Here is a 23,803-nt window from a genome sequence, read left to right as displayed (position 1 = left end):
CTCAAAGAAGAAATGACCAAAGAGCCAGAGAGAGGAATTATTTTGATTGTTGATGCTGGATTTTGTCATTATTTGGTTATATCATCTTGGTAAAAAATAACAATTTTTTTAATTTTATTTATATAAAGGTCTTTTCATGAACAGCCTGGATAGTGTAGACCTCAAATATTATGTACAAATACAAATACTCTTTATTCCATAAATCAGAATCTTTCATATGTCCATAATTAGTCAATTCACAATAGCTTACAGAGATCCATATTGAAACAAAGCACAATGGAGGAAAATGTTAACGGTATCTAAGTGCACTTTTAGGATTCTAAGTATCCCCCAAGCAAACCCATTAGAGAATAGTGCCCACAATTTGTATGAATAACAGGTCATTCTGTATTTTATACCTTCTAACAATCATTTCTCATTCATGGGCCTTATTAGATCCCTTCTGTTTTAGTCCCCTTTTTACAGGTGGAAAAATGAGTAATGGAGAGAATGTACAAACTTTATGGAAGTTGCACTGCCACCCCATCTCTAATTACGTAGTTAATAATATTAGTGTAGATGGCTATTACACATCTTCTCTGTTCAATACATGCCTGGGTACTGTACGGTACACAATGAGAAGAAATACGCAGTCTTTGCTTTCCAGATTTTGAGAAGTAACAAGCACTTACAAAATAACTTATACACAGCAAAAAAAAAAAGTATATGAAAGTTTAGATAATTTTAAGTTATTAGAGGGCAGGGAAAAGGCAGAACTGTTTTGATCACCATTATACATCAGCTCCTTCTGCAATCACTCTTACATAGAGGCTACTCAGTAATTTTGGGTAAATTAATGAATACAGAGCCAAACAATAAATATAACAGGTGAGTGAGAAAGTTTCTTAGAGAACATGGGATCCAAACTGAGCTTGATGGAATAGTTGGACTGCACAAGGTGGTTTCTGGTATAGAAGAGCAGACAACGAAAATAAACCCTTTAGGCCGAGTCCTCAATGCAGGCTGGGACAGAACCTAGCGAGGGAAGAGAGCACATAGCCTAGTGTGGCCAAAGTTTGGGGTAAGATAGAGGAATTTCAGAAAGACCATTCTGTGTAATAACAACATGATCCCAGAAAGCAAGTCCAGGTTAACAGTGGACTCACTTTTAATAGATTGTTAAAGAAATAAGGGCTCATATTTGATCTAAGACAGTTTTGGTCCGATGGAAATATAAAGTGAGTCAGATGCATAATTTTTAATTTTCTGGTAGCCACATTAAAGTGTATAAAGAAATAGATAAAAATGAAATAATGATCTAGTTTGTTTAAGTCAATAAATGCAATATATTATATCAGCATGTAGTCAATGTAAACCCTATTAATGAGCTATTTTACATTTTTTTCATGCTAGTCTTCAGCGTCCACTATGTATTTTATACTTACAGCCCTAATCAAAACTTGCACATATCAAGGGCTCAAAACTCACATGTATCAAGGAAGACCAGATATAAATTGTTCTTAGGCATTTTTGTTCTCAAAACTCTCATTGGTGGGGTCTGGTTATAAAGATGGATGACCAATGTTAATTATTCATTCCTTGGGGCAACCGTTTCTCCAAATGTGACCAGTGGGCCACTTGCGGCAGTATCATCTCATTTACTTCTTCGAATAATCCCCTATGAAGGGTTAGTAAATCAGAATTTCTGGGATAAGAATCAGCATTTTAAATAGGCTAACCAGATGAATATTATGTAGACTAAAAACAGAGCTTTTAATAAGCATTCACTTTCAATAAACAAATAGCACAAATAAAAAAATATTGCATGAAATCATTAACATTTTAAGGATGAAACAGTTCTAGTTACTCCTAACCTTGAAAGGAAGCAGGATAGGGTAAAAATTCATGGAATACATAACTGCCATAGTCCCTGAAGTTCACATGGCTCGTTTTCTATCACAGCATTAATCACTGCCACACACTATAGTATAGTTTGTTATTGTCTTTCCACCACCACTAGCATGTAATTTTCATGAGCTAGAGGACTGATGTATGGTATTAATATAGAATTGTAAAAACCTACTAAAAGAGTACCTGGCATGATAGTAGGTGTTCAACAAATATTTGATGGGTGAATGGATGAAATCTTTACTTCCATAAATCCGTTTTTTAACTATGTGTACTAAAACTTGTCCATTTTATAAACTGAAGAGAATATGTATTCTGAAGGATCATGTTAAAAATAAAAATTGATCATCTGTACAGGGCCTTCATTTAACACAACTTTTCCCATAGCTTGTCCACTTTACTTGTTAACTTGTATTCTCTCTTCCAAGATCTTTTCCACTTGAGAAGCAAAAATGTGATGATAGCTGCTTTGATCCCTAGGGAGCAGGGAGTTGCCTCTAATAGTTGTTATTCTGTCCTGCTTCAATGTTGGGGGTGGAAAATTCCTTGTAATTGCATTTTATAGAGAATCACCTAAGTTCTCCCACCCCCTTACAAGTGGTTCAGCCAAGGGATTGTAAGTGAGAAATACATGAATTTATGCTAAAGTTTCTACCTACCAGCTGTCTGAAAACATTTTCTTTCAGAATACAATGGTCCCAATGCCATGATTTCTGTTTGTATTTATTGTTTAAAGCAAAATTTCTCTGGGTTTCACGGACATTGTATTCCTGTTCTCTGCACTGATTACATTGGTATAAAGGAACAATACATACAGCCAGCTGGCACCTAAGGTAGTGATAAAAACAGCAGGCTTTTCAAATGCAATATGGACTATTTTTCCTTTCTATGTCTATTTTGCTTAGCGATTATAATCCATTCGCAGAACATAAAACTTGTCTAACTCTGGCCTTAAGTAACCAAGACTCTTTTCACGTAAGCAGAAGATCTTTGTTTTAGAGAAAAACAACAAGACTTTAACTATGGGATACACTTCTTAGAAACAATAGAACTAAATTCAGATCAGCTCTCCACAGAGTTTCAATTCTGAATGAAGCTTATCAGACAGGGGCATATGGGAACAGTAAAGGCTTGTAAATTTAATAGGATGAAAATGAAAAGAGCTTTGTTTCTGCATAATTCTGATTTTTAAAAGACCCCAAATTAATTACTTAAGGAGAGTCAGAATCAAATTGGTTTTGGTTACCACTAAGCAAGAAAAAAAAATTTTCCACCCCCAACATTGAAGCAGGACAGCTAAGTGTAAGTATTTCGAGTTTTATAACCTTAAAGATGAGGTTAATGGTCTGGGAAGATGCTTTAATGCACGGAAGTGAAAGTTGCTGATGCGATTCACTAAAGTCACTTAATAAACAACCTCATCTCTCTACTAACCCCTATTTTAAAGTCTCTCTCCATTTTATATTACTATTAACATTGAAAAGATAACAGCATGCTTTTTAAAATCACTGCTTTTCTCTGTAGAAAAGTGATGAAGTCAAGTAAGTAAGACACCAGCACAACAAAGTCATGTTTCCAATCCTATGTTTCAAGAAGAATCTGTCTCCACTAAAATATCTCCTGCTATGATAAAAGCTTCCAAACTCCAGCAACCTGGACTTTTTGCCTGCTAATTCACTATCATTATTGTACCTAAACAGCATGTTTTACTTGTTAATATATTTAAATAAAAAACAAGGTTGCTTTTTTTTTTTTTTTCCTTTTTTTGTTGTTCTGTTTTGGGGGGGTGGGGAGTGAAGTTCGTGTGGCTGCAAGACCAGTCTCTTGCAGATGCATCTAACTCCTGGGTTTTTTTTTTCATCTGTAACATCAGGTTTGATGGTCAGCACATTAGGTTTATCCCTTTTCTTGCATATTCTCATTTTGAAATGACCATCCTAACGAGTGACAGCAAAACTCAGTCCCCTACATGGATATTTCCATCCATAATATCTATGGACATAGATGGGCATTCAGGAAGGATAAAAGTCAAGTTGTTGCCACCATGAATTCTTAGCCACCAGAGACAAAACTGAAACCATCCATTCATTTTACACATCCTTTTATGGCATCTGGGAGCTGAGATGAAATTCTGCTTCATATGGCCCAAGAATGTACACACATTTCCTTTACACTTTTACAATTGCACGTGCCTTGTAGGCATATATACTTGTATTCTTAACCACTAAGATAATGAGAAAAATCTTTTAAACATATTCTAAGAATGATATATATTGAATAAATTAGGCCCAGAACCAGTTTGGTTATTGGTTAGGCTGAGATTAAATATATAAATTATATTACAGTGTTTTAGACACAATTGAAAAGTATACTTTATTCTGAAAACCACAAATTTTTAAAGGAAAAATATATTTATATATGAAGATGTGATCCTCTGTTTTGATAGTAGGAAAAAGGATAAGACCTTTAGTAAATAAACACATTTTTGTGCCATAAAAAATCAATGGGTGTCAAACCTTGAAGAAAAATTTTGAGTAACTCAGAAGCTATGTATTGATTTGTCTTTTTATTCCACTATCGTTCACTTTTGAGTTGCAATCAGAGGCACTTAAATGGTTCTCTATGTCAGAGGAGGGATGGAAAAAGTCATTCCACATGGGTTTCTGTTTATTTCTTTATTTTTATTCAATTATTTCTAACTGGTAATTTTTCCTGGGTTTCTCTCAAAAACCTATGATCATATAAATACCCATCATGGAATATCCTACCAGTGACTAGAATTTACTCCATCTTACCCCACCACACACTTTCTTCACCAAAACAATAAAGGCTAAAGGTTATGAGAGCAGCCAGGAATAAATTCTTCACCAAAACCACATTAATTAGCTCTACATTTGGCCATTACTAAGTCATCCGTGTCTTTATTTGACAAACACTTAATTCCTACCACAAACACCGTATTATGCTGTGCTTTTGGGCAGCATAAGAATCACTGGCTGAAAATGCAAAGATATATAACACATTCTCATCCACAAGAAGCCTACAGTCAGAAAAATTGGCCATTGTGCTACAATGTGCTATAAAAAAGAGGCATGCCTAAAGCGGTTTGGGAGCAGTCCTTATCGAATCTTCAAATACTGAAAATATACTATATTCTGGGGCGTCAAGTCTTCACCATACTTTCGGTCTGATGAGGGAGACAGACACATCAAGGAGCAATTACGATGCAGCACCCTGAGCGCCAGGACAGGGCTCCGGGCAGTGATCTGGGACCATTGCAGACGCTCTTAACCGAGACTTAAGCCTTCAGCTCTGACTGCAGGAGGCTGGGAGGCACCGCGCACTCTGCTGGCTCTCTCCAGCTCTCCTCCGGGCCTAGGGTCCCATGTTCCCGGGAATCTCTGCCTGCCCCACGCGCGATGTCTCTGCAAAGGCCCTACCCCTACGTTCCAAAATAACCCTGGCCCTTTCTCACGTGCTCTACTCTCTCTCAGTCATTTGTACCAAACGGGCCAACCTTGAGATTTTTAATGCCCTATAAATAAGTACCTAGTTAGGATGACTATTTCTGCCACAAGTGTGTGTGCTGAAATTGAAACAAGCCCCCTTTACTGTGCTGGGTTGGTGCAGATGGTGCCTCAGTTTACCGAGCGTAGAAACTGTCCACCCGGGCACACCTTCGGCTGCTTTCTTACAGCAAGGGCAGAAGGAAGACAGTAAAGAGGAGAATAAAGACAGAACAAGATTAGCTTGGTTCCTGCCTAGACATTTACATTTGGTGAAAGTAGTTGGGCTGCAATCGTGGTCTCTGAAAACTGCATTGGATCTGCCCTGGCAAAGGAAGACACAAGGATTTGCCCTGAAAGCAGGGGCAGTGGGCAAACCCGCAGCCCACACAGAAGCCTCTTTATTTCACAGAGGGCCGTTAATAAACTAGTAAAACAGAAGCCCATTTGATGGAGAAAGAGAGAATGTGTCAGGGGGCAGAAAAAAATCCCACAAAGAATTCGAACTGAAATTTAGTAATAGAGAACTAATGTACTGAAAAAATAAGCTTGCTGCTGACAGTAAAGACACTGCCAAGAAATAGATGGGAATTAGTGCCAGGTTAACACATAAATCAAAATTTTGCAATTATGCAAATGAGAAAGCTGGAGACTTTATTTCATTTCCATCTGATTCCAAAATAAAAGCCCTAATTTCGATGAATATATAAAAAGATTTTAAGAAAGTGAGATGATGAAATGCAGAAACTAAAGATGTCAAGCTCACCCTAGAAAAGGATGATGATTAAAGATTTCTTATGCATGTATAGTTTGTATATAACACACATTTAGGAATATATACATATATTGCTATAAATATATTCAAAATTTTAGGTTAGAAAAGTTGAAGGGTAACCTTTTTGTGCAGTGCTTTATATGCTTTAAAACATTGTTACACAACTCTTTGTAGCAGGTAATGCTGATATAATTATCTCCATTTCAATGTGATGATAGGTTTAGTATCATAATTGATTAAAACAAGTCTTATTTATATAAGGACAATATATATTATAATTATAATAAATTTATATTTCTGGAAAGGTTTGAAGGGCATGGATGGGTCAGATAGAGACAAAATAAAGGTCATCCAGAAGCAATTTGCATTACCTCTTGGGCAGAGCTGATCTAGAACTGTCACAGAAAAGCAGGGACATATGTTCCGATTAGGAAAAGTCATGTTATAAATGCATATTAGATGATACATTGTGTGTATCATTCATCATTGCATATCCTATAATAAAGGAGAAAATTTCATTCCACATAGTCTAAGTAGTCCCTTAAGAACTAAGGATTAGGAGCCATTTTTCCTGGTTGTTGGCATATGGACAGGCAGATGGATGGACGCAAGAATTCTGGAAGGCACACCAAGTTGATGCCAAATATGTTGAAAATTACATAAAACAGAGACCAAATGACACAAAGCAAGTGTTTGAAAGCATGAAGTACTTTTGAAAATGAAGACATAACAGTGTATTTTTGGAACAACTGAAACACTAACCCACAAAACGCATTTAGTTTTTCTCCCTAGTGAAGAGCAGAAAGGTAAATCAGTTGAATATGTTCCAGCATAACCATAGGGTAAAGCCTGGTCAGGAGGAAAGATTCTTCTGATTTTCTACTCTTTGTTTTGCCTTATGATTTTTCTTCCTTTGTTAAAGAACACAAAATAGCAATGTGGATTCTCTGAAACAGAATCTGTTGTTTAAATGAACAACTTTGCGTCTTTCTTTAGATAACATGGATTAGATTAGGACGAGATCATTCCAATTGATTCACAAATCATGGGAACTTTTATGGGATCCTATTAGTACCAATAAAACACGCACTTATTAAGACCACAAATCATCTAGTGATTTCACATTCAGGGTTCAGTATTAGAAACTCTTCTCATCTCTTCTCTCTCCTTCCTTGGTGGTCCCTTCTGGTATCTTGGTTTTAAACACCCTCCATATGTTGCTGACCTTTTATAAATATCTTAGCCCAGAACTTTCCCCTGAACTCCAAATTCACACACCAACTACTGACTTTTTGCATGTCCAATCTAAACTTGAATTTTGACATACAACAAAACCAGATTCCTGACTATCCCTCAACCCAACCCATACTTCATACAATCTTCTCCATCTCATTAAATCAAATCCCTTCTTTCAGGGAAGTGATAACTGTGGAGTTATCATTGATTCCTCTTTTTCCCTATTCTTTATGCACAATCAGAGAATCCTATCAACTGTTATTTTACAAACATATTCAAGATCTGACCACTCCTGAATACCTCAGCCCAAACTATCATCATCTCTCAGGTAAACTGTTGCAATAAAGCCTGACATTTGACTGGTCTTTTTAAAATAGATCAGTTTATGTCACTCACTTCACAAATCCCCTTGTCTTCCCACGACCCTCTATAATGCCACAAATTAGCTGTTCTCGTGTAACCTCTCTGATCCCATCTTCTCCATGTCCCACATCACACCCCAACTCAGCCCCCTGGTTCTTGCTGTTCCTTAAATATGTGATCACACAACTGCCTTAAGTCATTTGCCATTGATGTTCTTTTTCTGGAAGTTTTCTTTCTGACACATATCCATGTGGCTTCTTAATTTCTTGACGTCTTTGTTCAAATGCCAGCTTATCAAAGATATCTTTGCTGTCCACCATAGATACATAGTATACCCTCACTAGCAGCTGCTGCATTTTCTAGACTCTGCCCTGATTTATATTTCTCCATAACGCTTTGTACCCCTGGGTATATTTAAGGCATGTACACATATGCTTGTTTATTGTTATTGCCTCTATTCTTCCCTAGAATTTACAGGATTCTGTAAACACAGGGTTTTGTTTATTTCCTCACTAATATATCTCCAATGCTGTCAGTAATAATAATACATTATTAGATATTTTAACCCTCCCAGCCAATTAATGTGGTAGGGGCCACTGAAGTTTGATACAAAGAGGACAGTCATTTGCCTAACATCACAAAATGGTAATTTCCGGTGCTAAGACGGGAAACAAGGAAGTTTGTTTGGGTTTCTGACAACCTCACTTGTTCTCAGGATACAGTTGGTGCATGACTGTACTGTTGGTGAATACAATGAATGAAGGAACAAGTAAATGAATTTAAAAAATAAGCCAATTTCAGGTATATTTAATTCTATGATGAATGTATCATCTTTTTCTCACAGACAGGCTCATATCACTGGTTAATAGGCCAACTGCGCTGTGAAGAATTATTATTCTCCCTGAGTTAAAATGCTAAGTACACATAGGCAGAGATTAACCTAAACCGGAGAGCAGTAAGAGTAGAACACAGATCAAGGCTATAGAGTCAGAAAATGTAGACCCTCCTCCTGTAGCAAGTTATTTTTACTCTGTGGTTTAGGGAGCATGACTTTGAGATGCAGATTTTCCATCATTGTATAAATAAATAAATTAATTAATTAATTAATATTTGTAAGCATATATTCCCTGTCCATTTCCTAGATTGTGGAAGGACTCAAGGGGGATAATGAATGTACAAGCAATCTGAAAATGGCTAAATGTTACAAAGCATTATTAAAATAATGAATAACCATTACATAATATTAATTATTACCATAAGGATTTGAAACAATTAAATGTTTATCCAGAAAGTCATACGGAGGTAGTTTCAGGATAAACAAGCTTATGATTATAATAAGAATTCATGTCAAATCAGAGGCATTCACACAAATTAGCATCCTTCAGACACACCAGTTTCCCTTTCCCTGAAGGCTAATAGGATTCATTTTATGCACAGCGCCCACCTGATGTCTCTATTAGCCTTTTTCTTTCCTTTTCCCTTTTTTTTTCTTTCTTTCTAGTAATGAGTGGGACTGGTGCACAAGTAAAATCTAATGAAGGAAGGAGCCATTGACCTGACTGCAGCTTTACAACGGTGACATGGAACACCTTCCACTCCCAGAACTTTCACCTTGGTTTTCGCCTCCTGAGGCCTTCTGAGCTGTCAGTTTGGCTTAACTGTTTCTTTGGGGGGGTAAGAACAGATGATTGACCATGATTTGTGTTGATTTTCAATAAAGTTACTGCCAGGGGTATTTAAGCCGAAGCATCTGCCTGACAGCTTTATTGGCTCCATTGTATGTGACACTAATAAAGAAATGAAAAGGAATTTTCCTTGTATGGCACATTTTCTCCACTTTCTTTGGCAGGTGGAATTCTAAACACTGCGATTGTCACACCGACACTGTTTGTACATCATTCTTTTAAATAACCATGTACTCAATTAGTCCTGGAAATTTGGAAAGTGTTCATTACCACTGCTTAGAAGTGAGCTAGGTAGAATTATCTGCTGTGTTCTTATTATGTTTTCATTCCTCATTGGTATTAAAGCAAAACAGAAATATGATTTCTTTCATTTTATTTCTGGGTCTCTAATGAAGAAAAAAATCGACCAAGGGATTCACACTTAAGCAAAGTGTTTTATGTGGGTTTTTTTTTTTCCCCCGTTTTTAGAGAAAAGAAAATCAAAATAAATCTGCCTTAAAAATTTAACATGTGTGGAAGGATAATCTAACATAAAAGACTGGAAGGAAGGAGGGAAGGAGAAAGAGAGATAGCACACAAATAAGAAACTCAGAGTGGCTAAAGACATTTAGTAGATTTTTGAGATGTCTGGGGTTGCAGCTCTTTGTTTACAGAGGTAAGACTTTTTACAAATCATCAGTCACATCTTTTGCTCTGTTGATTTACATATATTTATAGCATTGCAATTTTGCCAAAATGCCAATTCTTATGAATTCATCCTGAAATAACCACATAAACTTATCATAATTTAAACATGTCAATAGGGGTAACCACAGCAATGTCAAGACTAAGTTTGGAACACAATGTTAGATTTAGTTTAGAACAAAAAGTGTCAAAATTGATTCAAGATAATAAAATATTCAAAAGTCAAATAAATGTTATAGGAGTTCTTGTCCCCAAAATTTAAAGAAATTATTCTTGTTTTTATCTTTTTACTTTATAAGCTATCCATATTTGACCAATTTAAATCCAATATGTTTATGTCTAGGGATCAAAATGTGTTGCAGCAATTATCACCCTTGATTCTATTTTGTTTTTTGTGAGATCAGCAATTGTTTCCTGTTATATTCTTAGAAAATAAGAAATGCATGATATAATGAAATGTTCCAATAATCAACACATATTTTTGTAATCTGAATATATTTAATGATTTCAAAATTTAGTTGTGTATTGTCAGGCAGCAACACAGCATGCTATTTCTTTTTCACTCATCCAACTGATATCCAAAAGTCCAAATTTATTTTGTGACGTGAGTTGGAAATGGGGAGGAGGGAGGTAAGTATGTTTCCCACAATTGGTTGTTTGAAAATCAGACATACGAACATAAAGAAAAACTGAAGATGTACATTGAGGGGCAAACATTTTCTTCCAAAATGTGTAAAAGAGGGGAAAATTATTCTTTCCTAATACACTGTGTGCTACAGAGGAAGCAACCCAGTTCACACCTATAAGGAAACACAGGTGGTGTTGGTTTTACAACTCAGTTCATTCATAAGCTATCAATTGAGCTTAAATTCTGGGGCAAATTCTTCTCTCTAGAAATGAAGAATAGATCAAGTCTGTACAAACAGTCTGCATCGTTTCTACAATCCAATGTTTATTCCTGTGTATCACTGGTCACTATCATAATAAGCATAATATGTCTGAAATACTTTTTATAAATGTATCATAGATCTTAAATGAACACATAGTGTTTTATTTAAAGAATGTAGTAATCTCATTATAGACTTTTTCTCCCCTCTTTGTAGAAATTTCTTCTATATACAAAGCAAATATGAACATCTGTTATTTCTTTTGGCCAAGTTCTCAAGTGTGTAATTTTTAGATTAAATAATATGCATGTTTTAAAGTCTGTTGATACATATTTTGAATTGTCTTTTAGAAAGACAATTTCCATTATTCCATATTCTTAACAACTTTAGAGTTTATTAAATTTTAAAATATATACTAATTAACAAGGAAACGAAGGTAATCATTTTTATTGCTATTGTTTCTATTTATATGAGTGAATTTAGGCATTTCTTCATATATTGACAATTTATATCGCTTCTTTCTTAGAATGCCAGCTTATATTCCTTGTCCATTTTTATTTAAGGTATATGATATTTTATTAATTATTGATTGTTTGTAAGTCTACTTTTCCTGATAAATAGGATAACTATTTTCAATTGCATTATTTTCATATTTTCTCTTGCCTTACAGTTTTGTTTAATGTTTTATGACACATAGAAAAAAATAAACCTATGTATTTCCTTATTGATCAGTACTGACCTTTTTAACACTGACACGTTGGAAAATTTAATGGAAACCACAGACTGTCTTCTCAGAAGAAAAAGCCCACAAAACTTTGCCTAGAGCAGTAGATGACACATAAACAGCTGGAAAGTTTCATGGACTCTATATGTGGTAGAGAAATTGCCTCATTTTTTTGTCATCCCTTCACTACCATACCTACAATACCTTCCTCCAATCATGGTAAACATCACTTTGTACGTTTCCTAGTTCATTAATGATCTCATGTATTTCCATATGTCTATTTATTCTGAACATTATTATTTTTGTTATATGATGTGAGTGTATTATCTCAAGTTTTCTAAGATTGTTAAACAGTTATCCAGCCTCCATTGAGCTAATATCCCATTATCTCACTTGGAAGAAACTCTGTATATGTGTGTGAGACTCATAAATCTATTTTTTTCACATAAATTAATTTTCCCACTTTGGGGGAAATTTTTAATATAACTTTCTTAGTCCTTGATGTATCAAACATGCAGAAAGTTTTAGGTCATGTGTGTTACTAGAAGGAAAGCTAGGGGATAAAATATGGGACTGTATAACATAGTGAACCCTGTGGTGGACAATGTCTGTGGTGTATAGTACAAATATAAGAATTTTCTGTCATGAACTGTAAGAAATGTATGTCACTGGTACAAGGTTGGTATCAAGGGAAAATACAACTAATAAAACCTATGGACTATAGTTCACAGTAACATTTTGTTATTCTTTAAATAAAGAAATATATAGAGATGGAATTAGATTAATAGTTATACAGGGCTGCCAAAGGATAGAGGCATGGAGAGGTGACTGCTAAGGGGTGTGGGGCTTTTCTTTCTGTAGTAATGAAAATGTTCTAAAATTGATCGTGGTGATGAGTGCACACCTCTGTGATTGTACCCCTGGGATGGATTGTATCGTGTGTGAATATATCTCAATAAAACTTAAAAAATAAGATGATCAAGAATTGGAATAATATAATTGACAGGCTTTATTTTAAAGCTATATATTGAAATATCTAAAATACAGAGAATACACCTTTCTTAAGTGCTCATGGAACATGAGTTAGTAACATGAGTTAAAAATTTAGTCATACTATAAACGAAAAATAATACATTTAACAACTAGTTAACATATTGGTCAAATTATCTGAACTTAGTGCAAAAAAAGCATTAATTTTTGCATTAAAAAACTTAATTTTAAAAATAAACATAAAACATTATCTTTAATAACTCTTGCATCAAAAAGAAATCTAAAAGCATCATTTAGAAAATTCTTAGCATATAATGAAAAAGTAGTATCAATGAATGGTAGTTAAATCTATAATCAAAGCCAAATTTATTTTGGAAAATCTACACTGGCATGTAATGCAGTTTCCAAATAATGTTGCAATAGAATATTTAATGACATGGAAAGATTGCCATACTCAAACCAGTCACAGACAGTATTTGCAATAATGGTCCGATTTTTGCAAAGTAATATTCTAAATGAAAATTTTACCTCAGTACATTTTACCAATAAACAAATACATTATGGTTTTCTCTGAGTGGTGAGATTATAGGTGATTTTCCTTCCTGCTCCTCAGGAGTATGATTTGAATTTCACTTATAAAAATGCTGCTTTAAAAAGAAGTAAAATAAATGCTGGTATACATGGAATAATTGGGAACACAGAGAAATAGAGAGGAATATAGAATGTAGACCACACGCAACCATTAGCATGTGCAATTCAAGAAGACCCCTGATGATTCAAACAAAAATGAGAAAGTTATGAGACACCATAAAAAAATAAAAAACAAAACTTAGTGAGATGCTTCTGCAAAATTCTGGGTGGCAAAGTGAATGGACACTTCCATGGGAAACGAAAAAAATGAATTTCTATATAAAAATTATTCTCATCATGAATGAGAAGTCATCAGAGGAAATGCAGCAAGGCAATGGCTCTATTCTTTCTCTGTAGATTTGAACCTTTTTTCCAAACACTCCCATAATAAAAATGGGCATACTGTCCCATAAATAAAAAATTATGTGCCCTTTATCTCCCCTTTCAAAACTGATTAATTATAAAATGTCTGGGTCATGCAGGTATTTTAAATGATATAAATGCTTTATTAACTATTCAGTAGCCAGTAAGACAGGAATTGCTAACGCCATCTTATGGATATGGTAATTGAGCTCAAAAGTGTTCAGCATCTTCTTCAAGGTGACTCAGACTTTAAATAGCAAGATCCATTAAATTAAAATCCATCGTTGGCATTTCCAATGCCACTGCTCTGCCTGCCACCTTAATCCATCTCTTCCCTTCCATATCCTTTACTGTCTCTCATTTTGTCAAAATTGATCAGGTGTTGTGTGGATAAAAGTAGAAACACATTTTTAAGCCTTACCCTTGGAAGATAAGTTTTTTTTCATTGTTGATACAAAATAAAGCTCAAGATAATAACGTCCATTTTCATTTTTAAGTTTAATTTTATTTCTATGCAAACATTATTTCTCATTCAAGAACCAGCTCTGATTTCACAATTACCAGAATGGAGTGCCATCATAGACACAGTTTCCTTACTCCTCTGACACCTCTTTAAAATGTATTAATGTTCTCGTAGGTTATTTTAGAAATCTGGTATCTAAACATATAGTGTCCTATACCAGCAGTTGGTATTTTCAATATTCCCCTACTTTTCTCTGGAGTCCTTAAGGATAGGAATTTTGCTTCTCCAATCACTTAGTTCAAGGCTGAGCAACTTTTACACTGGGCAAATGCCCATCAATTGGCAGTTATTTGTCACTACTCTTACACTGGCATACACACTCTTTTACTGGAAAACAGTCTGGGTTACCAAGATATTCAATTAGATAAAATTAAGTTCTATTTGTCCCTGTCATTTCAGAGGCACTTAAACCTCTATAGACCTGAAAGTGGTCTCTGATGTGAAGATGATGTCTGCTGTAATTACACATATGTGTTTGCAGTTTCTAAAGAAAAAAAAAGTCTAGTCCCCTACACTGAAGACTTTTTATGTAATTCAGTATTTATTTTTATATGAGGATTTTTCTGTCTCTTAAGAAATTTAGTTTGCTTGTTGACCTTTTCATTAATGACGTCTGATTTGTTTTTTACATAAAAGTAAATGTGAGATCCTTTTAATTGCCTTTGTAACACCTATCACAAAAAATGTCTACGAGTCAGACACTCCCGAAATGAGTATAGTTTCTGTTGCCAAAATATATATGGGAAAAAAAGATCCAATAGGCAATGCTCTTTTTACAAGCTGTGGTTTCAAAAAGAAAAGCATGAGAATTTACTGGAAAATATGCACCATAGCAGGAAACTAATCTCTCCAGACTCCTAAGCAAAGATAACTCACGGGCAGGTGAATTTGACTAGAAAAGTGACGTGACCTGCAGGGAAGGCAGAGCTCATTTACAGCCACAGCTTGTCCCTGGTCAAAGGAGGGATTCTGCCATTCCTTTGTGTAATTTTCTGCTCCCTCTCTCACATTTGTGGCTGCTCAGTCCCCTTGAGAAGTAGTGCACACTTCAACTTCTCACAAGGGCTGTAAACCATTGGATATTCAAGTCATACCGAAATAGGGAAAGACTAAAGGTCTAGGGAACAAAACAAACAAATCTCAAATAAGACATTTGCCACAAGGTTTTTCCATCTAGAATCTCATTTCACACACACACACCACACACAGACACACAGACACACACACACACACACACACACACCAACAGCTGGATTTGGCTCAGCTAGATTAGGAAGCCATGGCCACCTAGATGAGGACAGTGAACTTCACAGAGCTAAAGTGATCCACCAGCCAGGACAGCTTGGTATTTGGAGGAAGAAGTTGATCGCGTCTGTCTTAGCCCCAAACTCTTACCATTAAAATACATTGCCTTCAATGATCAGTCTCAGCAAATCGTGCTTAATAAGGGAAGTTGTTGCTCATGGATTTATCAAGCAGAAGGGATCACAGAAGAGAAGCGAGGCAGAGCTTATAGCCACAGCCCTATTGCCTGGCAGCAGATTATTTTCAGATGATTCAGAAGATGTTCTCCCTCTTTTAGAGACACTTTGTGCTAATTCTTGTCCTATTTTTTACAACAGAATAGTTTATTCCTTCTATTTCGGTATGTTAGCAGTGCAGAGAGGAGGGTGCAGAGCTCATGCAAAATTAGCAGCTGCCTCACCCAGGGTTAATGTCTAGCTGCTCACTGGACATTCATTCAACTCGCCATTGTGAAAGCAAACAGGCTCAAGAGAATCAATTAATGTATCATTTGAATTCCTAGATAGATCGTGTTCTGCCTACTCCATACTGCCACTATTAATAAAGCAAGCAAATTAAGCACTGCCAGCAGCAGGGGGTAAAAAGAAAGTGCAGGCATGAAAGCTCACAATCTACAAAAGGAATAACCTATCTGAATTGTGCAGCATCATTCTCTAATACTCCACCACTCAAAACAAACTTGCTATACTTGGCAATTTTAGGTGTGGGTGTGTGTGGGTGTGTGTGTGTGCGCGCACAAGAGAGAGAGACACACACAGAGAGAGAGAGAGAGAGAGAAACTGAAATAGCTTTTTTGCAGACCCAACCCCCCACCACCACTTGGATCCAACTTCCAAATGAAACAAAGGGTCACTGAATCACTCAACAGATCCAAAAATACCAGACCTAACAGGGCCTTGAATTGACATTAGATTTGTCAAATATGACCTATATGGAAATACAGCATTTGCCACCGCTACTTCCACATCCTTCTCTGCCTGGAAAATCCCAAGTTTTAGACTAAGAGTATTCATCCATCACTATCTTGTTTCCACACAAAGCAGAATAAATATTAGCCAAGATTATCAGGCACATTCCCTGTGACAATTCCTGTTCTAAGCTGTTATGTGTGTTAGATCATTTAATCCTCACTACAGTTCTGTGAGATGGGGCCTATTATTACTATTATCTTAATTTTACAGATGAGAGAATTGAAGTTCAGAGAAGTAAAGTAACCTGCCCAGGCTCACACATCTAGGAAGTGGTGGAGCTGAGGTTCAAATGCAGCAATCTGGCATCAGAACCTGCCTTCTTAATCATGAAAAATACACATAGCTTTACAAGGCAAGTGAGCAGAGTAAGGTAGGTGGCCTGTGCCTTTGCCTTGGAGCCCAAATATAAAGGCTTCATAAACTTAAAAGGGTGCAAATTATTGGTTCTGTAGCTACTTGAGCCCACTCATTTTCTAATTTCTAGTTGGAGCCGGGGAAGATTTTGAGGGCAGAGGTTCTTTCATCCCAAGTCTCCTCAGACACAAGGAGGCACACTTTGTTTCTTCTCCCATTTAATTTGCCTCTTACTTTGCATTTGTGAGATTCTTTTTGGAAATGTGTGGTATTTTTCTTAGACACAACTTGTTGGTTTCCTTCTATGGATACTTAAGATAGAGAGTCTCTTTCCCAAAAGGAATAAGTATTCAAAGGACAAAGACAAACCCTTCAGGTTAATTTATTTCACACGATCACATCCTAACATAAGAAGAGGGTGGAGATTGCTTTTTTCCAACCTGTTATTTTCGGACCTGACAGGAAAGTATGAAAAGACCCGTTCTCTCAGCGGGCCTGGATTGCAAAGTTTATGATCTGTAACTAGTGGTGCAACTCTGATTTCTAACCAGCTGCATGAAGATAATGAAAAACGTTCTAAAATTTCAAATCAAATGTATGTTTCAGGTCAATGGACTGTTAAACTTTTCCAGAGTTCGACTCGGTATCTCCCCCTGCCAAAAAAGAAGATATTGGATGGGGAAAAGCATGTTATGACTGGCTATAGATGATTCTTACTAATTTGAAGTTGCTGGTGCTTTCTTCAAATATGATTTGACCAATCTTTATTCCAGCTGTGAGAGAACAAGAGGAACTTTTATTTCTCATTTTATTTCCTACGAAGAATTGTCACATATGTCGAATACCCCACGTGAAATTATTGAGACTTCAGGAAGTAAATGAAAAGGCAGAGAAAGAAAAAATGAAATGCATATTACCACAAAAAACAATGCATTTTAGTACAAAATAACCATAGAAATATATTTTTATAAACCACATTAGAACCTGTGGTCAACTCTGCATTCTACTTGAATGCTTTAGAAAATAAAATTTGATGTAGATTCCAAAGGGGTCTTGAGTCACAATAGAAGAAAAAAGTCATGAAAAATTTAAAAGAAGTTCAAAATCATTTTATTTTATAAAGACTGGTATATCTTTAAACCTAAGATACTACAGCAAAATCTATTTTCCCTCTCTAATTTTAATACAAATAACACTAGTAATTATCACTTTCAAAATATAGCTTTAAAAATTCATTTGTTTTTTTATTTAAAATGTATTTCATCAATAGGCATACTACAGAATCTAGTGTTAACTAAAAAATGACAAAACTGGGTTGTCCTTACAAATATTTTTCTATTTAGTTTATTATTCCATATTACTAGGCTACATACCATGAGGTTCTAAGTTACAATGCATACACGTCATCTAACAATTATGGATAAGTGAGTTCTTCACTTTAGATGAGAATCTGGAATACTACGTAGGAATTTTTCATTCATTTGAAAGATGGGTGGGCTATAAAACAGAGGGTGACAATCCTAGGAAGACTGAGTGGAGTTCCCCATTCGGGGGGAGCTCTAGGCAGCTAAAGAATGAAAAAGACTTGTGCATGAATTGAAATAAAGGTAGATTAAGGGAATATTGGAGGATTGGTGGGAGAAAACCAATTTTATCTACTGAATCAATTTTGCTAATGCTATTTTTGGTTATAACAGCAAGCTGATCATCTGAGTATAGCTGGGATAGTAAATACCCTTAATAACAATAACAACTTTTGAATTTATTGATTTCATCAAGGGAGCTATCTATCAACCTATATATATTTCATATAATCTTACATCCACATTCCAAAGTAGGTGGTGTTTTGTTTTATTTTTGTTTTATATGTGTCTATAAATGTGTATCACTAGCAACTCAATGCTGGAAGCTTTGTCTAAAATCACAAATTGTATATACTGTTATGTTGTCATTAGATTATACCATAGCAAAGTGCACTTGGCTTAAGCCTAACTGAAGGGTGACTAGAGACACATAATTCAAGGAAAAAGTGGTGTCATTCATAAATAGGCAGTGGGTATGTTTGAGACATCAAGTCAGTTTTTGGCTAGCAACATGTGAGTTCTGGGACAGTTTACTTGATTTGTTTTTAACATACAGTCCAATACTAAAGTTTCTAATCTATCCAATATTCTTTTCTTTCACTACGCACTTAGGTGGTCTGCTCTTTTGTGGTGGATTAAATTGTATTGGGTCATGGAACCATTCATATCCTTTTGTAAGGTTTATTGTCTGTATCTGATGGGATTCTTATATCTTTGAGCCAGAAAAGAAAGGAGACTGCAAAAGGATGCCCAGGGATTCAAGGCTGGTCTATGGTATGGGAATGCTTTTTCTTTTTTTTTTTTAATTTTATAGTTTATCTTTTAAGGATTCCTTTCTAAAGGTCAATAGCAGGAATCCCAACATCAGCAATTATAGTAAAATTTGCTTAAGTATATAATTTTTAATGCATCAAATAGACATCCACAGAAATTATTTTGACATTAACAAATGTAACTTTAATTTTAAAATTATTTTGTTTGTTTAAATACAAATGCTTTAAAGTTAAAACAGTGTATAATTGCCAGTTTTTCTTCTTTATACTAATAAATTCACTTTCCTTTATAACTTTAATGGCTAATAATGAACTATCTTGTGAACACTGAATTTAACTGATGTAACTGAAGTTTACCCAAGCACACACAAAAGTTAATGCCATTGTAAATGATAAATAGCACCACGGAATATGTAGATATCAAGTCTTTGCAGAAAGATAAGAAAAACCCAGGTTAAAAAAAAATGCTTGGCGAATCAGGACTTCAAATAGAATTTGAAGAATTGATTTCTGTTCAATGAGTTATTTCTGATATTTAACACGTTCTTCAAACCATGTTTACCTTTTAAATTTATTTTTGACCACCTTCTATGTGTCAGGCAATTTACTAGAACCCTAGGTATAAAAGACAAATATAATATGGGCTTTTACTCCAAGGAGCACAGATTAAAATGTGGAGAATAGTATGTAAACAAAGAATTAAAGTGGGTCATTGCAATATAATTAAGAGAGCCATAGAGAGCAAGCAAGCAAGCCTTTGGACCTTGTGGGAGGGTACCACTAACTCATTTGGAGAACTGAAGATGAATTTGAGCTGGTCTTAAATGAGGATTGTAATTTACCAAGTGGATAAACCAGGGCAAAGTATAATCTACATAGAAAGGAGAGTAGAAATAAAGACCCAGCAAGTGAAGAGAAATGTGATGTTCACTAAGAGTTTGGATCAACAATCCCCTGCTACATAAAATGTGCAATGGCAGTTTACTTGGAGTTTAATCCAGAAAGCAGATTTGAAATCAGATTATAAAGAGGTTAGGAGTTTTGATTTTTATCAGGAAGAGAAAGGGAGATTTTAAAATCAGGGATGTGACATAAGATTTGTTCTTGAAGAAGACACTCCTGAAGTCACTCAACAAAAATGAAGATTTTCAGCTTCTCTCATATACTTGTACAAAGAAGGAGTTGTATTTTAAAAATAAATTAAAACCTCAATCATGCCTCATATAAGGACATATTTAACAAACATTCAGTAACCCTTTAATGTCTAAGTTTCTTCTATAATTAAGCTATAAAATTATTTTGATTGGTTCACATTATATCCGTTCCTTCCAATCAGTAAAGCAGTTTCATCACAAGTAAATAGGGATGTTGGTTGTTCTCATGGAAATGTACAGTGTAACAACTAATGGATTTTGGAAACTAACAAAAAAAAATTGAGTATGCTGTCCTCTTTCTCTTCCCAAAGAGGGAATAAAAAGCAATGTTGACTTTCCTTTTAGTATATTTGCCTGTCTTAGAAAAAAAACAACACAAAATATATCTCACTCATTCTGTCAAGTAAAAATTCAGGTAGGAAATTATGCTACATTTATTGTGTAACATCCTTAAGAAATTATGCCCAGTTTTTAATATTACAAGGATGGAGCCAGAATAATGACATATTTCTTATGAAAAAAGAAAAGACAGTATTAACGAAGTTTAAAAAAAATAACTGTATTTTAAAAATGTCTCAAACCCAGGACCTACTAATTGTGATTAACCATACATTGAATGCAGAGTACAAGACATTTAATAAATATATAAGACTGTAAGAGAAATTACTCCAAGTTACATTATCTTAACATAGGTTGTTGTCGACTGCTGGTCTAGGTATACCTTTAAATAAGTGCATTGAAATGAAGAAATGAGCCTAAACAGAAATGCCATTTGGAGTTTCACTATCGTTCACTTCCAACTATGGCAAAAAAAATCTAAAAATGATAGATCTATAATAGGAATGCTCTCCTCTCATTTGAGTGGAAGAAGAATGCCAGTGATGAAATGGCAAGCAGAAAAAAATACAAAAAATAATTTAATTCAGTAGCTAAACATTTCTTAATTTGCAAATAATATACATCATTTTAAATGTGCTTTATTTTCAATTCTGTAATCGTAAACTAAATAAAATTTTAAAAATGTAAATGGAATGACCAACATGTTGGAAATTTAGTGGAAATTTAAAGTGGCATATTTAAAGATACATCAATCAATATTACAAGATGTTATTTAGTAGAAAGTACAAATTAATTACTTTCGAATATACTACAACCTAATCAATTGGAAATTCAGTAAGTTAATATACATTCTCTCTTCTTATTCACTCACTATAGTCTTTGCCATGTCTGAACCTGGCATTAGAACATGTCATGTGAGGACCTGAACTTCAGTATGGGGCAAGAGGTTTTGATAATCCATATGAATTTATGAACCTATAAAATGTAAGGGAATGGAAGCCAGAATATGGATAAATATGGCAGTAAAAAACACATAAGGGGAGAAAAACAGAAAACTAATTAGATGGAAATTAGAAATGTCCCTGAGAGAAGAAACCTCAACATACAGACTGGAATGGCTCATCATAGTTCAAACAAATACCATCCCACAGTCTGGCACATCTTGTCCAAAATTACAAGAATAATGTACAACAAAATTCTATATGAACCCAGCAGAGTAAGCAACCTTAAATGCTATGAAGCAAGAGTATAATGGAGCAACAGAGAGACAAGTCTAAATGAAAAAATATAGAGAGAAACAAGTCTAAATGAAAAAAAATACACACACACACACACACACACACACACACACTATTGTTCAAACCACTCACGTAAAAACAAACGGAAAATAAGAGAAAGTAAAATTATTATTGTACACGCATGTACAAGTCTTTGCGTAGGCATTTGTTTTATTATCTCCTAGTCAATTATCTTGAAGCAGAATGTCCCAGTCACATGGTAGGTGTATGCTTAACTTTTTAAGAAACTGCTAAATGGTTTTCCAAAGCAATGATACTATTATACAATCCCACTAGCTGTGTATGAAAGCTCAAGTTCTTCCACAAATATTATGATAATACAATATAAAAATTGTATATAAAGCTAACAAGAATGCAGTGTTTGGGGAAAGGGGGAAAAGTAAAGGAATGCTAAATTCATTTTCCCACATAGTGGGAATAAAATTATATATTTATTTTTGTCTTCATTTTTCACTCAAATAATTAGAGAAATGATACATAAATAAAATCCCTTTAAAAATTAAAAAAGGCACTTTGTGAAGAATATAAAACAGGACATATAACAAGGAAGTGGTATAAAGATGAAATAAAGCTTGCAGAGGTGATAAGCAAAAATGTATAGCAAAGGAAAGAAAAAAAGTTGAAAAAATACAAAGCATACAATAATATTATAAAATTTAAAAAAATTATATATAGATATATAACAATAATTTCAACTGGATCTTAAAAGGAAATCTAATTAAATCATGTAAAAATCTAACTATTTTACAAGATACAAAACTGAAACAAAGAAAGCCCATATTTAAAATAAGTATAATATTAGTACATGATAAAATATATTAGAAAAATTTTAAAGCAAGATCGTAAAATTATTATAAAATGTTATAGAATGAATGTATAGAAGAGTTTTTGAAAAAAATGTTATAATACATCTTCTAATTGGCACTATTCCCAAGGGACATATAAATTCCTGAAATTTTGCTGATGGAAGAATATAGAGTAATCATATACATGCACAGACCTTTTACATTAAAAATAAAACAAAATCAAGAGGAAAGGATAATTTATGAATTAACACATAGCTGTTGGTTTTGAGAGCTCAATAAGCAAAAAGGAAGAAAGAAATTACACACTTTAAATTATATCATTAGTAAGGTTAATGTATTGAAATTTACACCATAGAAAGTAATATTATATTTCCATCCCAAAAGCCAGTAGCTCTTAAAAATGAACATTGATCAACATTCAAAAAGCCCCTATTTGTCTCACCAAGGAAAAAATAAATTAATGTAATGAAATAAGAACTTAATTAAAAATGTAAAAATAGCCTTATAAATCAACACATGCAGACAAATAAAATCATAACCTTCTCCTTAACAGATCTTAGACCAAAGTAGAAAACAAAACTTCAAATAAAATCTATTTAGAAAGTATCAACAATCAGCACAGTACCCATCAGAAGTCACCAGTGCAGCCCAAACTATCCTCTGAAGGAGTTCTACGGCCTTTTATGTTTTTAGTAGAAAACAAGAAAGGAAATTTTAAAGCTAGAAATTTCACTTACTGATAGATTTAGTATAGGAACTTACATTTAGGGGAAGATGCAAATTAGTAAAGTTGAAAACAGAAAAAAAAAATAACTATGTTATTGTTTGCTTCAATAGTTTGTTCCTTTTTTTAATTGTATGTCCATTAACCTGTCCATGGGTATTTAGGTTGTTTCCAGTTGGTGAATATTACAAATAAAGCCTATATGTTCACTCATGTACAAGTCTTTGTATGGGTATGTGCTGT

General features: G+C 34.4%; 1 protein-coding gene across 3 annotated transcripts in view; it reads right to left on the bottom strand.

Moving 5' to 3' along the window:
• LRRTM4 (leucine rich repeat transmembrane neuronal 4) overlaps nt 1-23,803 on the bottom strand; it is a 703,458-nt gene that overhangs the window by 654,825 nt on the left and 24,830 nt on the right. The gene's annotated exons all lie outside the window — the stretch shown is intronic.

Source organism: Choloepus didactylus, chromosome 17 (genome assembly GCF_015220235.1).
Source record: "Choloepus didactylus isolate mChoDid1 chromosome 17, mChoDid1.pri, whole genome shotgun sequence".
NCBI classification, from domain to species: Eukaryota; Metazoa; Chordata; class Mammalia; order Pilosa; family Megalonychidae; genus Choloepus; species Choloepus didactylus.
Note: the sequence above shows the minus strand (reverse complement) of the source record. Positions and strands in the feature narration are given on the sequence as shown.